Source organism: Oncorhynchus nerka, unplaced genomic scaffold (genome assembly GCF_034236695.1).
Source record: "Oncorhynchus nerka isolate Pitt River unplaced genomic scaffold, Oner_Uvic_2.0 unplaced_scaffold_3709, whole genome shotgun sequence".
Classification (NCBI taxonomy): Eukaryota; Metazoa; Chordata; class Actinopteri; order Salmoniformes; family Salmonidae; genus Oncorhynchus; species Oncorhynchus nerka.
The window spans coordinates 7,508-20,665 of NW_027037586.1; the positions used below are offsets into that span (position 1 = coordinate 7,508).

A 13,158-nucleotide genomic window follows, 5' to 3' on the forward strand; every position below is an offset into this window, starting at 1 on the left:
TCCCCACTGACCCTGTCCCCACTGACCCTGTCCCCACTACTGTTATAACTGACCCTGTCCTCAATTACTGTTATAACTGACCCTGTCCCCACTGACCGTCCCCACTGACCCTGTCCCCACTACTGTTATAACTGACCCTGTTCCCACTACTGCTATAACTGACCCTGTCCCCACTACTGCTATAACTGACCCTGTCCCCACTGACCCTGTCCCCACTACTGTTATAACTGACCCTGTCCCCACTACTGTTATAACTGACCCTGTCCCCACTCACTGTTATAACTGACCCTGTCCCCACTACTGTTATAACTGACCCTGTCCCCACTACTGCTATAACTGACCCTGTCCCCACTGACCCTGTCCCTACTGACCCTGTCCCCACTGACCCTGTCCCCACTACTGTTATAACTGACCCTGTCCCCACTACCTATAACTCGACCCTGTCCCCACTGGACCCTGTCCCCACTACTGTTATAACTGACCCTGTCCCCACTACTGCTATAACTGACCCTGTCCCCACTACTGTTATAACTGACCCTGTCCCTACTGTTATAACTGACCCTGTCCCCACTACTGCTAACTGACCCTGTCCACCACGACCCTGTCCCCACTACTGCTATAACTGACCCTGTCCCCACTGACCCTGTCCCCACTTTTACTATAACTGACCCTGTCCCCACTACTGTTATAACTGACCCTGTCCCCACTACTGTTATAACTGACCCTGTCCCCACTACTGTTATAACTGACCCTGTCCCCACTACTGTTATAACTGGACCCTGTCCCCACTGACCCTGTCCCCACTACTGTTATAACTGACCCTGGCCCCACTGACCTGTCCCCACTACTGTCATAACTGACCCCTGTCCCCACTGACCCTGTCCCCACTACTGTTATAACTGACCCCTGTCCCCCACTGACCCTGTCCCCACTACTGTTATAACTGACCCTGTCCCCACTGACCCTGTCCCCACAGACCCTGTCCCCACAGGGTTGGAAGGATGTGGTACCTGGAAGGTGTTGGAGGACGTGCTGACAGACATCACTGAGCTCATTCAGTCCTCTTCTCAAAGGTTCCACAGCTGGAACCCCACCTGAACACACAGAGACAGACAGAGACAGACAGACAGACAGAGACACACACACACACACACACAAGAATAACATCCGAGGGCTCGTCAGCCGACACATACAGGTAATAGTTTGTAAAAGCTGTGGAGGCTAGTGGCTACAGGACATCCCACCAATAGAATGACATGCTGTCTTTACTGTAGACCGACAGGAAACATGCTGACTGGGGATTTCTATTAGGCAGCAAGTAGTTGTGTTACACACACACACAGGGCAGAGTGGGTGGGAGAGAGAAGGACACAGGGCAGAGGGTGGAGGAGAGAAACACAGGGGTGGGAGGAGAGAAACACAGGGGGTGGAGGAAGGGGGGAGAGAAGGACAGGGGGTGGAGGGAGGGGGGAGAGAAGGACAGGGGGAGGGAGGGGGGAGAGAAGGACAGGGGGGGTGGAGGGAGGGGGGAGAGAAGGACAGAGGGTGGGAGGGAGGGGGAGAGAAGGACAGAGGGTGGAGGGAGGGGGAGAGAAGGACAGAGGGTGGAGGGAGGGGAGAGAAGGACAGAGGGGTGGAGGGAGGGGGAGAGAAGGACAGAGGGGTGGAGGGAGGGGGAGAGAAGGACAGAGGGTGGGAGGGAGGGGGAGAGAAGGACAGAGGGTGGAGGGAGGGGGAGAGAAGGACAGAGGGTGGAGGGAGGGGGAGAGAAGGACAGAGGGTGGAGGGAGGGGGAGAGAAGGACAGAGGGTGGAGGGAGGGGGAGAGAAGGACAGAGGTGGAGGGAGGGGAGAGAAGGACAGAGGGTGGAGGGAGGGGGAGAGAAGGACAGAGGGTGGAGGGAGGGGGAGAGAAGGACAGAGGGGTGGAGGGGAGAGAAGGACAGAGGGTGGAGGGGAGAGAAGGACAGAGGGTGGTGGAGGAGAGGTGAAGGACAGAGGGTGGGAGGAGAGAAGGACAGAGGGTGGAGGAGAGAAGGGACAGAGGGTGGTGGAGGAGAGAAGGACAGAGGGTGGAGGAGAGAAGGACAGAGGGTGGAGGAGAGAAGGACAGAGGGTGGTGGAGGAGAGAAGGACAGAGGGTGGTGGAGGAGAGAAGGACAGAGGGTGGTGGAGGAGAGAAGGACAGAGGGTGGAGGAGGGAGAGAAGGACAGAGGGTGGGGAGGAGAGAAGGGACAGAGGGTGGAGGAGAAGAGAAGGACAGAGGGTGGTGGAGGAGAGAAGGACAGAGGGTGGAGGAGAGAAGGACAGAGGGTGGAGGAGAGAAGGACAGAGGGTGGTGGAGGAGAGAAGGACAGAGGGTGGGAGGGAGAGAAGGACAGAGGGTGGAGGGAGAGAAGGACAGAGGGTGGAGGGAGAGAAGGACAGAGGGTGGAGGAGAGAAGGACAGAGGGGTGTAGGAAAGAAGAACAGAGGGTGTAGGAGAGTTGTCTCCTACGCACCCTGGTCTGATGCGGAAGTTGATTTTGCTCTCAGAGGGGGGTGAGTGATGCTGTAACCACAGAAGTCTGGTATCCAGGCTAAACACAGCAGAAACAGACCATTACACACAGTAAGACCCATCACTATGGCGAGGCATTACATAGGAGGGAGCAATATAACCAAGGATAAAACCAAGCCCACTAATGGCAAGGTGGACACCTACAACACATCTCAGTGGTGGCTGTGGAGCGGGGGCTAGGCCTGGGATTATAGCCCTGTGTATCAGAGGAGCTTGGTTGCCCACAGGTTAAGGGTCAGAGGTTAGTGGTGTCAAGGACTAACCTGATCATGAAGCGGAGGAAGTTAGGGTTAGAGGTCAGAGGTTAGGGTTAAGTTAGGGTTAAGGGTCAGGTAATAACCTCTCCATGACGTTGTAGCAGAGGGAGTTAGGGGTTAGAGGTCAGGTAATAACCTCTCCATGACGTTGTAGCAGAGGGGGTTAGGGGTTAGAGGTTAGAGGTCAGGTAATAACCTCTCCATGACGTTGTAGCAGAGGGGGTTAGGGGTTAGAGGTTAGGGGTCAGGTAATAACCTCTCCATGACGTTGTAGCAGAGGGAGTTAGGGGTTAGAGGTCAGGTAATAACCTCTCCATGACGTTGTAGCAGAGGGGGTTAGGGGTTAGAGGTTAGGGTCAGGTAATAACCTCTCCATGACGTTGTAGCAGAGGGGTTAGGGGTTAGAGGTTAGGGTCAGGTAATAACCTCTCCATGACGTTGTAGCAGAGGGAGTTAGGGGTTAGAGGTTAAGGGTCAGGTAATAACCTCTCCATGACGTTGTAGCAGAGGGGTTAGGGTTAGAGGTCAGGTAATAACCTCTCCATGACGTTGTAGCAGGGGGGTTAGGGGTTAGAGGTTAAGGGTCAGGTAATAACCTCTCCATGACGTTGTAGCAGAGGGGTTAGGGGTTAGAGGTTAAGGGTCAGGTAATAACCTCTCCATGACGTTGTAGCAGAGGGGGTTAGAGGTCAGGTAATAACCTCTCCATGACGCTTGTAGCAGAGGGAGTTAGGGGTTAGAGGTCAGGTAATAACCTCTCCATGACGTTGTAGCAGAGGGAGTTGGGGTTAGAGGTTAGGGTTTAGGTAATAACCTCTCCGTGACGTTGTAGCAGAGGGAGTTAGGGTTAGAGGTTAGGGTCAGGGTAATAACCCTCCATGACGTTGTAGCAGAGGGGGCGAAGGAAGGGTTAGGAGGTCAGGCACAACCTCTCCATGACGCTGGCAGAGGGGTTAGGGGTTAGAGGTTAAGGGTCAGGGTAATAACCTCTCCATGACGTTGTAGCAGAGGGGGGGTTAGAGGTTAGGGTTAGAGGTCAGGGTAATAACCTCTCCATGACGTTGTAGCAGAGGGGTTAGGGGTTAGAGGTTAAGGGTCAGGTAATAACCTCTCCATGACGTTGTAGCAGAGGGGGTTAGAGGTTAGGGGTCAGGTAATAACCTCTCCATGACGTTGTAGCAGAGGGAGTTAGGGGTTAGAGGTCAGGTAATAACCTCTCCATGACGTTGTAGCAGAGGGGGTTAGGGGTTAGAGGTTAAGGGTCAGGTAATAACCTCTCCATGACGTTGTAGCAGAGGGAGTTAGGGGTTAGAGGTCAGGTAATAACCTCTCCATGACGTTGTAGCAGAGGGAGTTGGGGTTAGAGGTTAGGTAATAACCTCTCCATGACGTTGTAGCAGAGGGAGTTGGGGTTAGAGGTTAGGGGTTAGAGGTCAGGTAATATCCTCTCCATGACGTTGTAGCAGAGGGGGTTAGGGGTTAGAGGTTAAGGGTCAGGTAATAACCTCCATGACGTTGTAGCAGAGGGGGTTAGGGGTTAGAGGTTAGGGGTTAGAGGTCAGGTAATAACCTCTCCATGACGTTGTAGCAGAGGGGGTTAGGGGTTAGGTAAAAACCTCTCCATGACGTTGTAGCAGAGGGGGTTAGGGATTAGAGGTTAAGGGTCAGGTAATAACCTCCATGACGTTGTAGCAGAGGGGGTTAGGGGTTAGGTAATAACCTCTCCATGACGTTGTAGCAGAGGGGGTTAGGGGTTAGAGGTTAAGGGTCAGGTAATAACCTCTCCATGACGTTGTAGGAGAGGGGGTTAGGGGTTAGAGGTTAAGGGTCAGGTAATAACCTCCATGACGTTGTAGCAGAGGGGGTTAGGGGTTAGAGGTTAAGGGTCAGGTAACAATCTCTCCATGATGTTGTAGCAGAGGGAGTTAGGGGTCAGGTAATAACCTCCATGACGTTGTAGCAGAGGGGGTTAGGGGTTAGAGGTTAGTTAATAACCTCTCCGTGACGTTGTAGCAGAGGGGGTTAGGGGTCAGGTAATAACCTCTCCATGACGTGGTAGCAGAGGGAGTTGGGGTTAGGGGTTAAGGGTCAGGTAATAACCTCTCCATGACGTTGTAGCAGAGTGGGTTAGGGGTTAGGTAATAACCTCTCCATGACGTTGTAGCAGAGGGGGTTAGGGGTTAGAGGTTAAGGGTCAGGTAATAACCTCTCCATGACGTTGTAGCAGAGGGGGTTAGGGGTTAGGGGTTAGAGGTCAGGTAATAACCTCTCCATGGCGTTGTAGCAGAGGGGGTTAGGGGTTAGAGGTTAAGGGTCAGGTAATAACCTCCATGACGTTGTAGCAGAGGGGGTTAGGGGTTAGAGGTTAAGGGTCAGGTAATAACCTCTCCATGACGTTGTAGCAGAGGGGGTTAGGGGTTAGAGTTCAGGTAATAACCTCTCCATGACGTTGTAGCAGAGGGAGTTGGGGTTAGAGGTTAGGGGTTAGAGGTCAGGTAATAACCTCTCCATGACGTTGTAGCAGAGGGAGTTAGGGGTTAGAGGTCAGGTAATAACCTCTCCATGATGTAGTAGCAGAGTGGGTTAGGGGTTAGGGGTTAAAGGTCAGGTAATAACCTCTCCATGACGTTGTAGCAGAGGGGGTTAGGGGTTAGAGGTTAGGGGTTAGAGGTCAGGTAATAACCTCTCCATGATGTTGTAGCAGAGGGGGTTAGAGGTTAGGGTTAGAGGTCAGGTAATAACCTCTCCATGACGTTGTAGCAGAGGGAGTTAGGGTTAGAGGTCAGGTAATAACCTCTCCATGATGTAGTAGCAGAGGGGGTTAGGGGTTAAAGGTCAGGTAATAACCTCTCCATGACGTTGTAGCAGAGGGGGTTAGAGGTTAGGGGTTAGAGGTCAGGTAATAACCTCTCCATGATGTTGTAGCAGAGGGGGTTAGAGGTTAGGGGTTAGAGGTCAGGTAATAACCTCTCCATGACGTTGTAGCAGAGGGAGTTAGGGGTTAGAGGTTAGGTAATAACCTCTCCATGACGTTGTAGCAGAGGGAGTTGGGGTTAGAGGTTAGGGGTTAGAGGTCAGGTAATAACCTCTCCATGACGTTGTAGCAGAGGGAGTTGGGGTTAGAGGTTAGGGGTTAGAGGTCAGGTAATAACCTCTCCATGACGTTGTAGCAGAGGGAGTTGGGGTTAGAGGTTAGGGGTTAGAGTTCAGGTAATAACCTCTCCATGACGTTGTAGCAGAGGGAGTTGGGGTTAGAGATCAGGTAATAACCTCTCCATGACGTTGTAGCAGAGGGAGTAAGGGTTAGAGGTTAAGGGTCAGGTAATAACCTCTCCATGACGTTGTAGCAGAGGGGGTTAGGGGTTAAAGGTCAGGTAATAACCTCTCCATGACGTTGTAGCAGAGGGGGTTAGGGGTTAAAGGTCAGGTAATAACCTCTCCATGACGTTGTAGCAGAGGGAGTTAGGGGTTAGAGGTTAAAGGTCAGGGACTAACCTCTTCATAACCATGTAACGTAGAGAGTTCCCCAGAGTGTGATCCTCCTCATGAAGAACAAACGTCACACAGCCTTCGTCTGTTCCATCAGCCTGCACCTGGGGACACAGATACAACAATCAGACCCTTAAACAGCCACCTCCCAGTACTCTACCCTGAACCTTAGTCACTAGCAGGCTAACACCCGGTACTCTACCCTGAACCTTAGTCACTAGCCGGCTAACACCCTGTACTCTACCCTGAACCTTAGTCACTAGCAGGCTAACACCCGGTACTCTACCCTGAACCTTAGTCACTAGCAGGCTAACACCCGGTACTCTACCCTGAACCTTAGTCACTAGCAGGCTAACACCCGGTACTCTACCCTGAACCTTAGTCACTAGCCGGCTAACACCCGGTACTCTACCCTGAACCTTAGTCACTAGCCGGCTAACACCCGGTACTCTACCCTGCACCTCAGGGAAGCAATCTATGTACGTAGTCATTCACGTAGACACTTTCATTCAACACTTGTCACACTAATAGATACTGTTTTACCCACTTATTTATACACTGTATTCTAGTTAATCATCCTATATAACTACTGCTGTCCACACCTTTTCTACTGTCTATAAAACACCATACTCTATAACTATTACTATACACCCCCGTTTTCTAAAAGTGAAATTTACCCAGTAAAATATTACTTGAGTAAAAGTCTAAAGGTATTTGGTTATAAATATACTTAAGTATCAAACGTACATGTACAATTTAGCCAAGGGAACACTCCAACACTCAGATGTCGTTTACAAAAGATGCTCAGTGAGTCCTTCAGATCAGAGGCACAAGGGATGACCACGAGTTGTCTTGATAATAGTGTGAATGTGATCATTTTCCTGTCCTGCTAAGCATTCAAAATGTAATGAGTACTTTTGGGTGTTGGGAAAATAGAGTAAAAAGTACAAGATTTTCTTTACAAATGTAGTGAAGAAAAAATATAAATCGTGAAGTACAGATATCCCCCAAAAATACCTAAGTAGTACTTTAAAGTATTTTTACTTAAAACTTCATTTGGCTGCAGGGGGCAGTATTGAGTACCTTGGATGAAAAGGTGCCCATTGTAAACATTTACATCATTACGGCCAGCTCCTCAGTCTCAGTTGCTATTATATGCATATTATTATTAGTATTGGATAGAAAACTCTAAAGTTTCCAAAACTGTCAAAATATTGTCTGTGAGTATAACAGAACTGATATTGCAGGCGAAACCCTGAGGAAAATCAAAACAGGAAGTGGCTTCTATTTTGAAAACTCCATGTCCCATAGCCTCCCTTTGCTCCATTTAAAGGGATATCAACCAGATTCCTTTTCCTATCGCTTTGTTTCAGGCTTTTATTTTGAAAAATGAGCCAGAAAGATAACATTGCGTCAAGTGGTCACATGAGTTTTGCTGCTCGCGCAACAGAGTTTGGACAGCTATTGCTTTTCCCTCTCCTACTGTGAAAGACATTTGCGGTTGATATATTATCGATTATATATTTTAAAAACAACCTGAGGATTGATTATAAAAAACATTTGACATGTTTCTGTGGACATTATGGAAACTATTTGGAATTTGTCTGCGTTGTCGTGACCACTCTTTCTTGTGGATTTCTAGGCATAACGCGCCAAACAAACGGAGGTATTTTGGATATAAACTAATCTTTATGGAACAAAAGGAAAATTTGTTGGGTAACTGGGAGTCTCGTGAGTGAAAACATCCGAAGATCATCAAAGGTAAACGATTAATTTGATTGCTTTTCTGATTTTCGTGACCAAGCTACCTGATGCTAATGTTTTGTCATGCGATCGATAAACTTACACAAACGCTTGATTGCTTTCGCTGTAAAGCATAATTTCTAAATCTGACACGACAGGTGGATTAACAAAAGGCTAAACCGTGTTTTCCTATACTGCACTTGTGATTTCATGAATATAAATCTTTTTAGTAATATTCATTGAATGTAGGTAGCGCTATGCTATTCAGCGGTTGTTGATGACACTTAACCCGTTAACGGGATTGCAGCCATAACAAGGTAAGCACTTTACACTTTACTTTTGTTGCTAGTTACCCATTCTAAAACAATTTTACTGTTGCTAGTTACCCATTCTAAAACAATTTTACTGTTGCTAGTTACCCATTCTAAAACAATTTTACTGTTGCAGCCTGACATGTACACTGTTCAGTTGACAGCGTACATGGATACACAGACTTTATTCAAGGTCAGTGGAAGGTCATTAGTATTAAGGTCACACAGAAAACAATAATGGCCCAAGCCGGTTGCTGCCCTGCGGTACACCACATTCAACTGAATTTGCATTAGAGAGGCTTCCATTAAAGAAAACCTCTGTTATATTGGATAGGTAACTGTCCAGCCATGGTAAGGTAAATTATGGGAATCAATATAGGGTGCTTTTATTTTTCTTGTGCAGCGTAATGACCTTTGGCCTAAGAGCACACTCAGTCTTCTAGGCTTAGATAGAAGATGTGCCAAATAGCATCGCAATGTATTCCAGTACCAACTTAATATCCAAGTTCAGTTCCAGGTGGTTTGTCCTAATTCATAGATAGCAAATATCTTCTTCACCTCATCCACACAAATTCAAAACTACAGCCCTCATCTTTCATTGTTTTGGTCCGTTATGCAGGAATATGAAGGATCAGCATGTTGTTTTGAAGGTCATGCCTAACTTTCCTCAAAATCATTATTAAAGCGCTTGGCAATATCAAAGGGTTTTGTTATGAATGAGCCATCAGTCTCAATGAAAGATGGAACTCAGTTAGCTTCTCTACCTAGCTACTCCTTTTCACTATCATTCCTTATAGAATGCATCTTTATTCCATAGTATAGTTTCTTATTTTTGTTTAGTTACGTGATTTCTCTGTATGTTTGCCAATCTGCTGTGTTGCCAGATTTATTTTCCATTCATCATCATCATAGAACTGCCAAAGGGGGCGGTGTTGCAATCTACTGCAAAGATAGCCTGCAGAGTTCTGTCCTACTATCCAAGTCTGTACCCAAACAATTTGAATTTCTACTTTTAAAAATCCACCTCTCTAAAAACAAGTCTCTCACCGTTGCCGCCTGCTATAGACCACCCTCTGCCCCCAGCTGTGCTCTGGACACCATATGTGAACTGATTGCCCCCCATCTATCTTCAGAGCTCGTGCCGCTAGGCGACCAAAACTGGAACATGCTTAACACCCCAGCCATCCTACAATCTAAACTTGATGCCTCAATCTCACACAAATGATCAATGAACCTACCAGGTACCCCCAAAGCCTTAAACACGGGCACCCTCATAGATATCATCCTAACCAACTTGCCCTCTAAATACACCTCTGCTGTCTTCAACCAAGATCTCAGCGATCACTGCCTCATTGCCTCGCATCCGTAATGGGTCAGCGGTCAAACGACCTCCACTCATCACTGTCAAACGCTCCCTGAAACACTTCAGCGAACAGGCCTTTCTAATCGTCCTGGCCGGGTATCCTGGAAGGATATTGATCTCATCCCGTCAGTAGAGGATGCCTGGATATTTTTAAAAATGCCTTCCTAACCATCTTAAATAAACATGCCCCATTCAAGAAATTTAGAACCAGGAACAGATAAAGCCCTTGGTTCTCCCCAGACCTGACTGCCCTTAACCAACACAAAAACATCCTATGGCGTTCTGCATTAGCATCGAACAGTCCCCGTGATAATGCAGCTGTTCAGGGAAGCTAGAAACCATTATACACAGGCAGTTAGAACAGCCAAGGCTAGCTTTTTCAAGCAGAAATTTGCTTCCTGCAACACTAACTCAAAAAACTTCTGGGACACTGTAAAGTCCATGGAGAACTCCTACCCCGGTCAACAGCACTGCACCCCCCACAGCAACTCGCCCAAGCCTTCCCCATTTCTCCTTCTTCCAAATCCGTTCAGCTGATGTTCTGAAAGAGCTGCAAAATCTGGACCCCTACAAATCAGCCGGGCTAGACAATCTGGACCCTTTCTTTCTAAAATTATCTGCCGAAATTGTTGCCACCCCTATTACTGGCCTGTTCACCCTCTCTTTCGTGTCGTCTGAGATTCCCAAAGATTGGAAAGCAGCTGCGGTCATCCCCCTCTTCAAAGGGGGGGACACTCTAGACCCAAATTGTTACAGACCTATATCTATCCTACCATGCCTTTCTAAGGTCTTCGAAAGCCAAGTCAACAAACAGATTACCGACCATTTCGAATTTCACCATACCTTCTCTGCTATGCAATCTGGTTTCAGAGCTGGTCATGGGTGCACCTCAGCCACGCTCAAGGTCCTAAACGATATCTAAACCGCCATCGATAAGAAACATTACTGTGCAGCCGTATTCATTGATCTGGCCAAGGCTTTCGACTCTGTCAATCACCACATCCTCATCGGCAGACTCGACAGCCTTGGTTTCTCAAATGATTGCCTCGCCTGGTTCACCAACTACTTCTCTGATAGAGTTCAGTGTGTCAAATCGGAGGGTCTGCTGTCCGGACCTCTGGCAGTCTATGGGGTGCCACAGGGTTCAATTCTTGGACCGACTCTCTTCTCTGCATACATCAATGAGGTCGCTCTTGCTGCTGGTGAGTCTCTGATCCACCTTAATGCAGACGACACCATTCTGTATACTTCTGGCCCTTCTTTGGACACTGTGTTAACAACCCTCCAGGCAAGCTTCAATGCCATACAACTCTCCTTCCGTGGCCTCAAATTGCTCTTAAATAAAAGTAAAACTAAATGCATGCTCTTCAACCGATCGCTACCTGCACCTGCCCGCCTGTCCAACATCACTACTCTGGACTGGCTCTGACTTAGAATACGTGGACAACTACAAATACTTAGGTGTCTGGTTAGACTGTAAACTCTCCTTCCAGACCCATATCAAACATCTCCAATCCAAAGTTAAATCTAGAATTGGCTTCCTATTTCGCAACAAAGCATCCTTCACTCATGCTGCCAAACATACCCTTGTAAAACTGACCATCCTACCAATCCTCGACTTTGGCGATGTCATTTACAAATAGCCTCCAATACCCTACTCAACAAATTGGATGCAGTCTATCACTGTGCAATCCGTTTTGTCACCAAAGCCCCATATACTACCCACCATTGCGACCTGTACGATCTCGTTGGCTGGCCCTCGCTTCATACTCGTACGCCAAACCCACTGGCGCCATGTCATCTACAAGACCCTGCTAGGTAAAGTCCCCTTATCTCAGCTCGCTGGTCACCATAGCATCACCCACCTGTAGCACAGGCTCCAGCAGGTATATCTCTCTGGTCACCCCCAAAACCAATTCTTTCTTTGGCCGCCTCTCCTTCCAGTTCTCTGCTGCCAATGACTGGAACGAACTACAAAAATCTCTGAAACTGGAAACACTTATCTCCCTCACTAGCTTTAAGCACCAACTGTCAGAGCATCTTACAGATTACTGCACCTGTACATAGCCCACCTATAATTTAGCCCAAACAACTACCTCTTTCCCAACTGTATTTAATTTATTTATTTATTTTGCTCCTTTGCACCCCATTATTTTTATTTCTACATTCTTCCATTGCAAATCTACCATTCCAGTGTTTTACTTGCTATATTCTATTTACATTGCCACCATGGCCTTTTTTGCCTTTACCTCCCTTATCTCACCTCATTTGCTCACATCGTATATAGACTTGTTTATACTGTATTATTGACTGTATGTTTGTTTTACTCCCACGCATCAGAGCATCTCATTTACACACGCATCAGACCATCTGTTACCATCTCATTACATACATCGGCACTCATTTACACATCTCATTTACACGCATCAGACCATCTCATTTCTAGCATCGAATCTCATTTACACGCATCAGACCATCTCATTTACACACGTATCAGAGCATCTCATTTACACACGCATCAGACCATTTCTTCACATCTTCAACATAGGAATCACAACCTCTAGTATGATCGAGTTATACACTATTTTAGGTAAAGTCTTTGAAACTTTGGTTTTCCTAGATATGGCTATTATATCATGATCACTACATCTGATGGGTATGAATACTACATAAGATAATATTTCTGTGGGATTAGTAAAGATGTGGTCAATACAATTGGATGGTTAAGTTCCTGTTCTGTTTGTAACTACCCTGATAGGTTGACTGATTACAGGTGCTGGTTACAGTTTGAAGCTTCTTATTTTTGGGCTATCGGACTCTGGGTTGCCCACTCTCTCTTGGGCCATTGGGTTACCGGGTGCACAACGTCCGTTTTGGGTTACCGGGTGCACGACGTCCGTTTTGGGTTACCGGGTGCCGGTGGTACTTTTCAGCCTGGTACCCACCTTCCTTAGTCCTGAGTGGGCAGCTTGATGATAGCCAGTCAATATTTAAAATCACCCAGAAAATATACTTCTCTGTTGATATCACATAGATTATCAAGCATTTCACACATATTATACTACCACCCCTCCACTAACACTACCACCCCTCCACTAACACTACCACCCCTCCACTAACCCTACCACCCCTCCACTAACCCTACCACCCCTCCACTAACCCTAACACCCCCTAACACTACCACCCCTCCCCTAACCCTACCACCACCCCTCCCCTAACCCTACCACCCCTCCACTAACCCTACCACCCCCTAACACTACCACCCCTCCCCTAACCCTACCACCACCCCCTCCCCTAACCCCCTAACACTACCACCCCTCCCTAACCCCCCCATAACACTACCACCCCTCCTAACCCCCTAACACTACCACCCCCCCCCATAACACTACCACCCCTCCACTAACCCCCCACCCCTCCCCTAACCCCCACCCTAAC

General features: G+C 47.8%; 1 pseudogene; it reads right to left on the reverse strand.

Moving 5' to 3' along the window:
- Positions 1-1,010: 1,010 nt before the first annotated feature.
- LOC135566696 (DNA-directed RNA polymerases I and III subunit RPAC2-like) lies at positions 1,011-6,431 on the reverse strand (annotated as a pseudogene).
- Positions 6,432-13,158: the final 6,727 nt, after the last annotated feature.